Source organism: Martes martes (assembly GCF_963455335.1).
Source record: "Martes martes genome assembly, chromosome: 4".
Classification (NCBI taxonomy): domain Eukaryota; kingdom Metazoa; phylum Chordata; class Mammalia; order Carnivora; family Mustelidae; genus Martes; species Martes martes.
This window is the reverse complement of record NC_137891.1, coordinates 176,321,936-176,337,275: the sequence shown is the minus strand read 5'-3', so window position 1 is coordinate 176,337,275 and position 15,340 is coordinate 176,321,936. Positions and strand designations below refer to the sequence as shown.

Genomic DNA, 15,340 nt, shown 5'->3' with positions numbered 1-15,340 from the left:
TACTACAGCCTGATTTTATAGCCAGGTTGTGAAAAACTATAGAATCTTTACTAAGATATTTTAATTTCTTCTTTTCAGCAAAGAGGAGCCACTGAAATTTTAAAATCTCACCTCTTTTCTATTTTGTAATGAGAAGAGAGAAGCTAAATGTTGACACAAAAAGTGTACATAAATGTTCAAAGCAGCATTATCCATACCAGCTGGAAAGTGGAAATAACTCAAATATCAACCATCTAGAGTTACTTACCAATAGATAAAACAAATATGGTATATCCATACAACAGATATTATTCAGCGATAAAAACATTATGCTAAGAGACATAAGTCATCACAAAGGACAGATACTATATGATTCCATTTATATGAAATGTCCAGGCAAATCTGAAAGAGACAGAAAGTAAATTAGGGGCTACCTAGGGCTGGCTGGGGGTGATGGGCTAATAAGGGAAACAGGATTTCTTTTTGGAGTAATGAAAATGTCCCAGTACTGACTGTATTTATGACTGTGCAACTCTCAACATGATGAAATCCAGTGAACTGCAGATTTTAGATGGGTGAGTTATATGATATTGAATTTTATCTCAATAAAGTTGAGAGATAAGAGACAGAAGCTGGAGCTGAGGAAACAAACTAGGTAGTGGGAAAGGAGATGATTTTCACATGGGATTCAACTAAAAAAAAAATCTGTGGGATGCCTGGGTGGCTCAGTCAGTTAAGCATCTGCCTTCGGCCTGGGTCAATCCTGGGATCAAGTCCCACATCAGGCTCCCTGCTGGGCAGGGAGCCCAGGGAGCCTGCTTTTCCTTCTCCCCTCTGCCTACCACTCTCCCTGCTTGTGTTCTCTCTGACAAATAAATAAAATAAAATCTTTGGGAAAAAAAACAATTTGAGAAATAACAATAACTTTAATCAAGAGTTTCAGAGATGACTTGCACTTTCTACCTGCAATACATCACAGTAACTGAAGGCATCAACAAGAAAACTACGAAGAACCACGTCTGACTGCAGGAAAAGACGTGACCAACTTTGAAGTACTTTCTCCTACTCACCTAATCTGAACTTCAGATCATGGGCTTCACTGACACAATAGCAAACTTAGCAATATCTCTATCTTAGTTACTACTATTCATGTTTTTTTTTTTCTATTCTTCTTTCTTTTGGTAAAAGCTGAGGTACCGAAAATATCATTGGAGAAAATATAACCATATGTAGTTTCAGCTCTATCATTTAACAGGTGTATTACTATGGGCAAATAACTCAAAGTTTCACTTTCCCACCATATAAAATAAGGAAATCTTAGAGGTATGTATTGAAGATTACAGATAAATTTTAAAGAGTACCTAATATAATGCTTAATACAGAAAAACTGGAAGCTAATATTATTTCTACCCATAAATTAAATATTAGGTTCATAAAAATCTTTGTAAGAAGATACAAATTATTTATTTGTTTGTTTGTTTGTTTGTTTATTATTTTTGAGAGTGTGTGTGTGCCCTGGCACACAGGGGAGAGAGAGAATCCTCAAGCAGACTCCACACAGGATGCAGAGCCCGAATGATGCAGGACTCAATCCTCGGACTCTGAGATCAAGACCAAGATTCGGACTTTTAATCAACAGAGCCAGCCAGGCGCCCCACAAATTTTATTTGAAATACACAATTTAACCTGCTATGTAGTTCATCTGTAAACATGAAGTACATGAGTTTGTATTACACATGTGGACAATGACTATTTTTAGAATATAAAAATATTCAATTGGGAATTAAACAAGGTTTAATTTAGTTTCTCTTAGCAATATTAGCATACAAAGGAATTGTATACGCTAGAGGGATGGCAAATTGTATAAACCAGAGGGATAACAAAGCTTTTTTTTTTTAATATTTTATTTATTCATTTGACAGACAGAGATCACAAGTAGGCAGAGAGGCAGGCAGAAAGAGAGAGGGGGAAGCAGGCTCCCCGCTGAGCAGAAAGCCCGATGTGGGGCTTGATCCCAGAACCCTGGGATCATGACCTGAGTCAAAGGCAGAGGCTTTAACCCACTGAGCTGCCCAGGCACCCCATAACAAAGCTTTTTAACTCACTATATCTTCTTCACTGTTATGGTCACAGAAACAAATCAGCAAAAAGTGCAGCAGAACAATAAGCAAATCATGAAATTCTTGTCAAAAAAGATAAAAGGGAAATATAACACTGAATCACTGATTAGTGGAAAAGGGACTAATTGACTAACTGTATAATGAAATAAATTCCTATATGCTCTGTTGAAGATTCTTTAAGGAAATGATCATTGGTTCCAAAAGGAACACCCCTACGTTTGAGAAGCAGATTTTCAGTACTCTTACATAATTCAGGTTCAAACAGTACAAAGGAGAGAATCCCAAGGGAACAGATTGACACCATACCTAAAACTATATTTGGATTAGAAACAGAGATGGTTTCCCTAAAGTTTAGTCTACTTTATTCAGAGGCCACTTAAGAGCTCCTGCAAATCTCAAGGGAAAGATACCACAGAGATTATCATTCTACCTCAATACAGGAGTTAACAATAGAAATTCTCTTAAAGGTGAAACGAGAAAAAAAAAATCAAACAAAAAAAGAGTTAAGAGTTCAAAAAGCAACAGATAAGCAAACAGGACTGTTGCCTGGGTGGCTCAGTCGGGTCTAAGCATCTGACTTTGGTTCAGGTCATGATCTCAGGGTCATGAAACCAACCCCTGTGTTGGACTCCACACTCTCCTTCTCCCTCTGCCCCTCCCCCCTCACACTTTCTCTCCAAATAAACTAATAAATAAATAAAATAGAATAGAATATGATTTCTATCAAGTGTCCAAACTGTATGTTCTAAAAATCTCCTTAGCTGTTAGCGGACCAAAACAGTGACCTAACTACATTGAGAGTAAACAGAGGAAAGAAGGGAGGAGTACAAGAGAACTGAAACACACCAGTCCTCAAAGCAAAGACTCAGTGGGTAATGACAAACCAAACACTAATAGAAAATTGTTTTATTTAGAGATACAGAGGTAATACCAGAGAAACTAAATGCGAAAATAGCTAAAAGCAGGACTGCCCCTGCAGGGAAAGACTGGACAGTGAAGAGTAAGCAGGGGACTATTTCTTTGCATTATAAACCCTTCCATATTATTTGCATTTTTATTTTTTTAAAAGACTTTATTTTTAAAAAATATCTGCACCCAACGTGGAGCTTGAACTCACAACCCCCAAGATTAAGAGCTACACGCTCTGCCGGCCAGGCACCCCTACTATTTGCTTTTTAAAAATCATATGCATTCTCTGTTTTCGTGAAATAGATGGGTAAGTGTTAACCAGCTGTTAACAATTATCATAAAGGGATGCCTGGTCAGTCAGTTAAGTGTCTGCCTTCAGCCCAGGGTCTTGGGCTGAAGGATCCTGGGACCGAGCCCCACATCTGGCTCCCTGCTCAGCAGGGCCTCTGCTTTCCCCTCTCCCTCTGCTGTTCCCCTGTGCATGCTCTCTTGCTCTCAAATAAATAAAATCTTTAAAAAAAGGAATTACCATAAAGAAATCACCAAGATAATAAAGATCCATAGACAAGGATAAGAATGTTCATCACAGTATTATTTATTTAAAAAATATAAAAATCACCGAAATGCCCATCAACAGATGATTAGTTTTATAAATCAAAGTACAAAAGGAATATTTTTATGAACATCTTCACCCCTAAAACTGCTTTCTTCTCAAGACAACCAAAAATCTCATGATATAGTTTTCTATTTAATGATACAAGCCATTAAGAAGCTAAGGTACTACAAATATCATAGGAGGGAGGATGTATAATTCCATGTGTATAATTCTTTCTTTTTTCCTTAAGATTTTATTTATTTATTTTACAGAGACACAGCGACAGAGGGAACACAAGAAGGTAAGTGGGAGAGGGAGAAGCAGGCTTCCCGCCGAGCGGGAGCCTGATTCGGGGCTCAATCCCAAGACCCTGGGATCATGACCTGAGCCGAAAGACGCTCAACTAGTGAGCCACCCAAGCATCCCCTATGTGTATAATTCTATAATGACATGATAAGATATGCATGATATGCTAAAACAAAAAATGTAATTTACAAGTAATACATATTAAGTATAAACAGAAGGTTTTTAAAGTTATATTTGCATCGTAAATTTTTCTGTGTCTATTTTACATGCATATAAAAACATAAAACATCTAGAAAAATTCTCACTCTATATAGGTATTTCTCTGGGAAATAAGATAATGGTGGACTTTCATTCACTTCACACTTTCATTTTGTTTTTTTCCTAAATTGGCATTATTTCATCAGAAGAAAATTAAAGCAGGAGTCAGCTGTTTAAATATTATTTAGGGGCGCTTGAATGGCTCAATCGTTTAGCATCTGTCTTCCATTCAATCATGATCCCAAGCTCCTGGGATCCAGCCCCCCATAGGGCTCCCTGCTCAGTGGGAAGACTGCTTCTTCCTCTCACACTCCCCCTGCTTATGTTCCCTCTCTCGCTGTCTCTCTAATAAATAAATAAAATCTTAAATAAATAAATATTATTTAAACATGATATTTATAGAAGTAAAAAATAGATTATCTCTTGGGGAATGGGTAATTACATCCTTCAAATATACAGTTGGAAAGACTTTTTTAACGAGAAGATGCCTATAATTTAAGGGCAAGAAAGAGGGAAAATGAAATTATGGGTACATTAATTACAAAAGTTTTTTTTTTAAGTGTACAATAAAACAACTATAAGAAACATGTCAATAAGAGTGGCATGATCCTTTTTGTGGCAAGAACATAGGTCATTTCTTTTCCCTCATACTTTTCTCTGAGTTGTTTTTTTTTTTAAGTAGGCACACATTAATTTCATAGTGAACAAAAATCTGCTCTTTGGAACTTGGTTGGTTGTTAAGGTTTCCAGATTGACCTATGATATCCTACTTAAGCCAATAATGTAGCCGAAGAAAACAAGGTTCACGTTACCCTCACTGCCATGTTGCACTCAGAGCAGAATCAATCATCATGGTGATTCTCATTATCTGTTTGCCTCCCTGTAGTACTTATGGAAAGGGACAGTATGTAACAAGCACTTATGACAATGCCTACAGACAAGTGGCCACCCAGACGATTAAGTATAAATACTGTATTATTAATTCCACCAAATCTTAGTATTTATAATTTGGCTCTTTTGACAGTAAAATTGATTTAGAGTATCAACTCACAGATACCAGAAACAAGTCGGGTGCCCAGAGCTGCCTTAATATACACAAAGGGACTAGGCTAGGATAGCAAATGGATTTTTTATTTCCTTCATTGCTAACAGTAGCCTCGAAAACTGTCTTAAGATTCCAAGGTCCTGCTTTTGAGAGGGAAGACGGCAGCAGAGTAAGGAATTGTTGAATCACTGCACTGTACAACTGAAGCTAATACAACACTGTATCTTAACTACGGTGGAATTAAAAGGAAAAAAAAAAAGATTCCAAGGTCTTTTCCCAAGTCAGTAGTAAAACCTTAATCAAATTAGGAATAGCTGTCTTGGGAAAAAACTACAGAGAATGGTTAAGGAGTATTTATTCTATGAACAGATAATCCAACCATTTAGTAAAACTAACTTCACACATAAATACCAGTAACTCTAAGTTTTCCACCCTGGACAAGTCTGCATGTCAGTTGGGAGATTACTGTATAGATTTAACAACTGCAATGGTACTAGTTATTTTTCATTTTACAACTTAATTTCTTTTAAATTCTGGTTTGCTTTCTTTTTGCTGATCTTTCGGGCACTAATGAACCATTTATATAACTAATCAAGATAAGCGAATTTGTTTTTAATCCCAAGGTATTAGCACTTAGAACTTGGTGTTCAATTATATATAAACATAAATTCAATTACATTATCAAAATCAATATTAAGTTGCTCTGGAACAGACCTAAGGCACAGGTGACATATGATACATGATCCTACAGAGAAAGATGAGTTAAAGATCATCACAGTACATAAAATAAATGAACCCTCTCTCTTATTACTTGTTCTCCCCCAGATCCTAGCCCAAAACATAAGCATTAAGAATGTCAGCTTCTCTCAAACCCTTTTCCTGTGATGTCACTTATTATCTTCTTCTGGAGAATACTTAGTATTTATGATAAAATGTTTGGCCAATATTCAGAAAGCTTCCCAGTCAACCCAGTTGACTATCAATCAGCCTAATCTTTTAGTCATACATCTCACTGTTACACCTCTTTACTTTTCTTTTCGATAAATGTCTTTATCAAGAGAAAACTCTCTGAATTGGCCTTTAAAAGTCTGAAATAAAGGGCGCTTGGATGGCTCAGTTGGTTGGGCATCCCACTCTTGGTTTCGGCTCAGATCATGATCTCATGGGTTGTGGAATCCAGCCCTGCCTCAGGCTCTGCCCTTGGTGGGAAGTCTGCCTGATATGTTCTCCCTCTGCCCCATCCCGCATTTGTGCACGCACTCTCAAATTAATAAATCATTTAAAAGATTTGAAATATATTTCACATGTGCTAATTTTTCTGAATTTTGTGAAAAGTTACTAACAAATGCTAATTGAACAAATAAAGACTAAAAATATACTGCTGATTTTACAAATCTTACAATTCCTAACACAGTCAAAGGTTCTTTGGGATGTGTAACAGTTAAAGAAATTAAACACCCTTTTATTGAACACTCTGCATGCTATATGGCAATTAAACAAGCAAAGAATGACACAATGAACAAAGATGCTAATCCTTCACAATCTCTTGCCTACAGGATTCCTGACAGCCAGAATGTGCTTTTAAAAGATAAAAAGGGAAACTGCATGAGGTGGAAGTTAAACGTCTATCAAAGCCTGCAGAAAAAATGACCTTGCTATTCATGCCGCCAACTTCACAGTGATAATAAATCCATGGGTTTTTTTTCTTTTTTTTCCCTTGAAATAATTACAACTCCATTTACCATACAATTACTTATGACGGTCCAATTTCCTAGGACTCATTTTATTTTAAATTGGACCCTATCAGTTGTTTTGTTTTTAACAACGGTACATATAATACTTTATAAATGAACCTGAAGGGAATATCCGAGTTTAATGAAACATTTTCAAAGTTCTTTGACATTAAAGGTCTTGTGAGGGGCGCCTGGGTGGTTCAGTGGGTTAAGCCTCTGCCTTCGGCTCAGGTCATGATCTCAGGGTCCTGGGATTGAGCCCCGCATCAGGCTCTCTGCTCAGCAGGGAGCCTGCTTCCCCCTCTCTCTCTTGCCTCTCTGCCTACTTGTGGTCTCTGTCTGTCAAATAAATAAATAAAATCTTAAAAAAAAAAAAAAAAGGTCTTGTGAATTGGGATGCCTGGGTGGCTCAGTTGGTTGGGCGGCTGCCTTCGGCTCAGGTCATGATCCCAGCACTCTGGGATCGAGTCCCACATCGGGCTCCTTGCTCGGCAGGGAGCCTGCTTCTCCCTCTGCCTCTGCCTGCCTCTCTGTCTGCTTGTGCTCACTCTCGCTCCTCTCTCTCTCTGACAAATAAATAAATAAAATCTTAAAAAATAAATAAATAAATAAAATAAAGGTCTTGTGAATTGTTTCTATGATTTTCTTATCTGAGAAAGTCAAAAGCAATTTATAACTGACATTTAACAACAGAACAACTTTTGTATCTTTAAGGTTAATCATTCTTTTGAAGGAGAAAATGAGGTAAATACATATTAAATAATATTTTAATTAGGTATGTGATTTAACATTTAATGAGCAAATCTACATTTTATATATATTTGGTTTTTTTAAAAAGATTTTATTTATTTGGCAGAGAGAGACACAGTGAGAGAGGGAACACAAGCAGGGGGAGTGGGAGAGGGAGAGGCAGGCTTCCTGCTGAGCTGGGAGCCTGATGCAGGGCTCAATCCCAGGACTCTGGGATCATGACCCGAGCCAAAGGCAGAAGCTTAACTGAGCCACCCAGGCGCCCCCTACATTAAATATTAATAAGAAATCCTAATTTTCATAAATGTCATCACTCAGCAGATACCAAGACAGGCACGAAAAACAGACCTAGAATTTTTTAAAACCAGGATATAAATAAGGCCCACATATATAAAAGCTAAAAACAGGTACTTCAAGATGGAGGGTAGGTAAAATCTTAATAAGGCAGGTCCATTTAACGTACAATGTATAAAGTAATAACTAGGCTACTTCCCTATACTAAGAATTAGCACCAGAGTTCAACAGAGCATCCTTGCAAAGGAAACATAATCTAGACTAGAGCAAGGAATCTTGTGAGGGTCCTTTTGCTACATTCAAAGGATCCTGGGACTCTCTTTAAACTGCAGTAAAAATATGTATGTTTATATGTTCACTGTTCTGCAAAGTAGATCCTTAGCTTTCATCAAAATGATCAAGAGTCCTGATCCTAAAAATGTTGAGTGTCGTAGTGGACTTCACTGGAATAAGTTCACTTATCCCTACTTCACTAAGATAGAGTCCAAACCTTCTGCCCATCTGCGCTTGATGGCTGAAAATCCATCTAGCCCTCTTATCTCTCTCATGAATAGTTATATGCTCCACTTCTCCAAGTACTTCTGCCTAATGAGAACCCATGATAATTCTACCAATAAATGTTACTTACTATTTAATTACATACTTGTCCTAATTTATATAGTTATTAATGTGCCCTCATTTTCTAATATGTACTTAAAACAATGTATTACTATCTTGCCTGGTAAAATAAGAACTCTTTAAGACAAGAATCACAGTATCCACCAGCATTTTCCCATACTGTCTGACACAAAATCTTGAACAGTTATCACTCAATAAACATTTACTAAACTAGGTTTACCTCAATTATTCTTTGTACTCTGTCACTTTTTCAATATTTAACCCTTGATAGCAAACTCCAACAGGCCAGTTTTTCAGATGTATTTATAATGCTACAGAAAATAAACTTCAAGCATATTTTAAATTTTATAACAGATAAATAAAACTATTCCATATTTAGAAAGAAAGTCAATATAGAAAAAAGACTGGACCTAATTAACAAGCATATTTTTAATAACAAAATTCAGCAGGAGCAGCATCAGTATTTCAGCATTTCATGAGGCTGACTATGAGATTTATCTAAAAAAAGAGTGATATTATTGGTGATAGTAAAGAATCTTTAAAAAATAAAAAGGATTATATTTATTTGAGAAAAAATGAAAGTGAGCACGAGCAGGGGGAGGAGCAGAGGGAGAGGGACAAACAGACTCCCTGTGAAGCACAGGGCTCAACACTGGCTGGATCCCAGGACCCCAAGATCATGACCTGAGCTGAAGTCAGACCAACCACCTAACCCCCCCAGGAATCCTAAGAATGAGCTTTCGAACATTCTAAAGATATTAGTCGAGGAAGAATTAAGAAAATGATGAAATATACTCAATCCTAAATATCTTATAAATTTTTGTAAAATTCAATCCAAGGTGATCTCTCAAAATAATAAAAAACTTGGAGTGCCTAGCTGGCTCAGTCAGTGGAATATCTGATTCTTTTTTTTTTTTAAGATTTTATTTATTTGATAGAAGACACAACGAGAAAGGGAACACAAGCAGGGGAGTGGGATAGGGAGAAGCACGCTTCCTCCTGAGCAGGGAGCCAGATTCGGGTCTCAATCCCAGGACCCTGAGATCATGACCTGAGCTGAAGATAGATGCTTAACAACTGAGCCACCCAGGCACCCCGGAACATCTGATTCTTGATCTTGAGTTTGAGCCACACGTTCCATGGAAACATTATTTTTTTTTTGAAACATCATTTTTTAAAAAATAATACAAGGCTTACATTCAGCAGGACTCTGTGACTCAGCAATGCCACATCTGGGTATATATCCAAAGGAAATGAAAACAAGATATCAAAAAGGTTAAGTGAGTTCTGGGGAGCCTGGTGGCTCAGTCGGTTAAACATCCAACTCTGGATTCCGGCTCAGGTCATGATCTTGGGGTCATGAGATTAGCCCTTTATGGAGCTCCACACTGGGTGTGGAGCCTGCATGAGTCTCTTTCCTCTCTCCCTGTACCCTTCCCCTTCCCTCCCTCTCTCGAAAAAAAAAATAAGTGCACTCCATGTTTATTGCAGCACTATTCACAACAGGCAAGATACGGAAATGACTTCAACATCAGATGAATGGATAAAGATGTGGTGTACGTATGTACACACTCTCATTTTTCATTCAGCCATTAAAAAAAGGAAATCTGCCATTTGAGACAACATGGATAGATCTTGAGGGCATCATGCTAAGCGAAGTAAGTCACATAAACAGACCAATACTTTATGACAATACTTTTATGTGGAATATAAAACAAATTCATAGACACAAAGAATAGAATGGTGATTACCAGGGGCTGGAGTTGAGGAACTGGGGAAATGCCGAACAAAGATTCTGGGATCTAATGTAGAGGATGGTGATTAGAGTTAACAATATTACATACTTGCAAGTTGTTAAAAGACCATACCTTAAATGTTCTCACCACAGAAAGGAATGATAATTATGTGACATGATGGAGGTATTAGCTAAGGTAATGCTGATAATCATACTGCAGTATAAAAGTGTATCAAACCAACAGGCTATATGCCTTAAATTTATAATGCTATATGTCAATTACATTTCAATTAAAAAAACCTTCTACATGGAAATAAAAGTAATACATGCTTTAGTTCAACTGACTACCTTTCTACAGTGCCAATTTTTGTTACTTTTTTAAAAACCAATTTATAAAAATTAGGTAACAATCTATAATTACAATAATTCTTAGCAACACTGTTGAAATTCGATTATCTCAGCCAAAAAAATTTGTATTGAATTATTAAAAATAAAGCAGTATGGGGCGCCTGGGTGGCTCAGTGGGTTAAAGCCTCTGCCTTCGGCTCGGGTCGTGATCCCGGGGTCCTGGGATCGAGCCCCGCGTCGGGCTCTCTGCTCGGCAGGGAGCCTGCTTCCTCCTCTCTCTCTCTCTGCCTACTTGTGATCTCTGTCTGTCAAATAAATAAATAAAATCTTAAAAAAAATAAAAATAAAAATAAAGCAGTATGTCCAATAGTATGGCATTTATTGATCAACAGGAGGAAATATAAAGAGTTAACAGTATTTAACACATGTAATGAGACTACAAGTATTTTATCCCCTAATTTTCTTAGTTTTCTAAAATGTACATTAGTTTATTAAAGAAAAGAGCTTACTTAACTATTTTAATAAATTTAGACATTCCAAAGATTATCTTGTGTGATACTGAAGTTTTAAAAGCCACATTATTAATAATTAATAATAATAGTAATAAACTGCTTATGGAATACATAAGCAGTTTCTCTAACACTACATTAAGGTTGTTCAGATGTCATTTCAAAGGAATGGTAAGAGCAGTCAGTATTCCCTGGTTCTTGTTATAATAGTGGTAAAACCAGAGTGGTGACAGGGGACGCAGTTGCAGCTAAATACCTGAATGAAGATTACATATCAGGTTTAATCAGTTTTAAATGGATTTGTCTCATTTAACCTTCATAATGACCTTTGGAGATGAATATAATAACCATCTCCATTTTATCAATGAAGAAGGAAACTGAGGTACAAACGAGTTAATAAGCAATTTGCTCAAGGACATAAACAACTGCTATGTGAAAGCGTCAGGATCTGAATTCAATCGGTAGGGTTCCGGAGCCCGCTAGCCACGTTTAACCACTGCTCCCCATGTAAACTGCAAATTCCAACCCATCCACTAATACCATAAATATCAAAGTATTTTTATAATTTAAATCTATATCATGTTATATCCATGCCTGAAATCCTTCAGTGGCTCCTGCATGTCAAATAAAATCCAAATGCCTTTTAGGGACCTTACAAAATAAGCATGATCTACACTTTGTCACTCTCTAGAGCTGCAGTTTCCAATATGATCACCAAAGCAGTTATTTAAATTTCAAAGAACGAAAATTAAATAAAATTGAAAATTCAGCTCCTCGGTCGCATTAGACACATTTCAAGTGCTGAGCAGGCAGGCTTTTAATGGACAGCACCAGTTCCCAGCATCCCATCTTGTGCTGTCTCCAGAGCACTGAGCTTCCCACCACCAGGAGAGCTCTACTCATCTGAATGCCTTGGAGCCTCTGAAAATCTATTCACGCATTTATTTCCTCCCTATCCATGAAGGGCTGAATTCTCCTCATAGTTTGGATATCCTAAAATGCCACCTTCTCAAGCTTCCCACTCATACCTAATTAAGAATTACTCTCTTATCAGGGTGCCTGCGTAGCTCAGTTGGTTAAACATCTGCCTTCAGCTCAGGTCATGATCCCATGGTCCTGAGATCGAGCCCCAAGTCGGGCTTCCTGCTCCTTTGGGAGGCTGCTTGTCCCTTTCCCTCTGCCCTGCTCATGCTTTCTCTCTCTCTCTCTCAAACAAATAAAATCTTCTAAAAAGAAAAAAAAAATTACTCTGTTACTAATTTTGTATCCTGTGTATCTCCTTCATAGCACTTACTACAATTTTCATTAGTTTTTACATTCATACCAATGTTTTTCTCCGAAAAGTAGTATAGTGCATGGTGGATATTCAACAAATACTAGCTGGATTGAGTCTTAACAATTTTAAGTCATCTTAATAATGTTACTAACATCTAAGTAAAACAGAAATCAGGTTTGCTCAGCCATGGCATTACTGACATTTTGGGTTGGATAATTTTTGTTGCGAGGCTGTCCTGTGCACTTTGGGACGTTCAATTGCATCCCAGGTCTATATAGCCTTCAAATGCTATGGGAATTCCTTTCCCATTTCTGCACCAAATTGTGACAATGAAAAATGTCTCCAGACATTGCCATATATGCCCTAGAGGGCAAAAACATCTCTAGCTGAGAACCACTGGACCTAAATTTTTTTAAGTGATTATACCGAATTCTAAGTACATTAAAACAATGGTGAATATTAAGAAAATAACTAAACACCAAAAAACTGGATAACCTAGGTGAAATTGACAAATTCCCAGAAATGCAAAATCTCCTAAGACTAAATCACAAAGAAACAGAAAGTAACTAGTAAGGAAAATGAATTAGTACTCAAAAACTTCCAAAAAGTAGAAAAGCCCTGGATTTGATGGCTTCATTGGGAAAGGATACCAAACATGTAAAAGGAAGTAACACCAATTCTTCTCAAACTTTTCCAAAAACCTGAAGAGAAGCAAATAACTTCCTAACTCATTCTATGAGGCCAGTGTGATCCTGATTTCAAAGCCAGATAAAGACACTACAAGGGGCGCCTGGGTGGCTCAGTGGGTTAAGCCTCTGCCTTCGGCTCAGGTCATGATCTCAGGGTGCTGGGATCGAGCCCCACATAGGGCTCTCTGCTCAGCGGGGAGCCTGCTTCCTTCTCTCTCCGCCTGCCTCTCTGTCTACGTGTAATCTCTCTCTCTCTGTCCAATAAAGAAATAAAATCTTAAAGTAAAAAAAAAAAAGGACACTACAAGAAAATGACAGACCAGTAACAATGAAAAAATCCTAAAAAAAAAAAACCCCAAAAACAAAACAACAAAAGACACACAACACTAGCAAACAGAATCCAATAGCATATTAGAATGATTATATATCATGACCAAGTGAGATTTATTCCTGATATGCAAGGACAGTTCAATATATAAAAATCAATCAGTGGAATACTCCACATCAACATGAAGGAGAAAACCCATTTGATCAGAAAAAATTTCACCACCTTTTCATGATAAAAAAGACTCAACAAACTAAAAATAGAAGGAAACTGCCTCAACATAATAAAAGCTATATATGAAAAACCCACAGCAAATTTCATACTCAGTAGCAAAAGACTGAGGCTTCTCTCTAAAATCAAAAACAAAGCAAGTGCTTTCACCACTTCTTTTCAACACAGTATTGGAAACCCTAACCAAACAATTAGGCAAGAATAAAATACAAAAGACATCTGAACTGAAAAATAAGTAAAATTACTTGTTTGAGATAAGATCTTCTATGTAGAAAAGATTCTCTTCCCACAAGAAAACCATCAGAAAAACAAGTTCAGGAAAGCAGCAAGATATGACGTCAACACACAAAAATCAGTTGAATTTCTAAACATGAGCAATAAATAATCTGAAAACGAAAGGAGGAAAACAATTCCATTTACAATAGCCTTAGAAAGAATACATAGAAATTAACAAAAAACGTGAAAGAATTCTACACTGAAAAATATAAAATGCCACTGTAAGAAACTGAAGACATAAAATGAATGAAAATACATTACATATTCATAGATTTAAAGAGTTAATATTGTTAAGATGTCAATACTGCTGAAAGTGAACTACAGATCTAATGCAACCCTTACCAAAATCCCAATGGTATTTTTTATGGAAACAGAAAAATCCAACCTAAAATTTATGTGGAATTTCAAGAAAGCATAAATAGACAAAACAATCTTGAAAAAGAACAAGACTGAAGGACTCACATTTCCTGATTTCAAAATTTACTACAAAGCTTATTAATAAAAAGCGGTGTGGTTTTGGCATAAACACAGACATACAGACCAACAGAATAGAATACAGGGACCAAAAATAAATACTCGCACATATGCTCACATGATTTTCAAAAAGGATGCCAGGACCATTTAATGGGAAAAAGAGTCTTGTGAACAAAGGATGCTGGGAAAACTGGAAAACCTCATGACTCAAAAAGGAAGGACAAAATGGAAGGACATTCTGACACCTGCCACAATACGGATAAACACTGAGGACATTATGCTAAGTGAAATAAACTAGTCACAAAAAGATAAATACTGTATAATTTGACTTACACAAGGTACTTATAGTAGTCAAAATCACAGACATAGAAAGTAATATGGTGGTTTCCAGAAACTAAGGGGAAGAGAAATGAGGAATTGTTATATAGTAGTTGTAGTTGTTTTAACAGGCAGAGTTTCAGTTTTTAAAGTGAAGACTTTTAGGGATGGATGGTGATGGGGCTGCACAAAAATGTGACTGTATTAGTAGAACTTTAAAATGATTAAGACAGGGGCACCTGGGTGGCTCAGTGGGTTAAAGCCTCTGCCTTCGGCTCAAGTCATGATCCCGGGGTCCAGAGATCGAGCCCCGCATAGGGGGTCTCTGCTCAGCAGGGAGCCCGCTTCCCCTTCTCTCTCTGCCTGCCTCTCTGCCTACTTGTGATATCTGTCAGATAAACTAAAAAAAAAAAAGAAAGAAAAAAGAAAAGAAAATTATTAAGACAGGGGATGTCTAGCCAGCTCAGTCAGAAGAGCACATGGCTATGAGCCCCATATTGGGTGTACAGATTAAACAAACAAATAAAGTTTTAAAAAACAATTTTAAAAAAT

The 15,340-nt window shown here is 36.9% G+C and overlaps 1 protein-coding gene across 21 annotated transcripts in view; it reads right to left on the bottom strand.

The window, feature by feature from the left end:
• The window catches only part of EIF4G3 (eukaryotic translation initiation factor 4 gamma 3), a 343,452-nt gene that overhangs the window by 226,815 nt on the left and 101,297 nt on the right, over window positions 1-15,340 (bottom strand). The gene's annotated exons all lie outside the window — the stretch shown is intronic.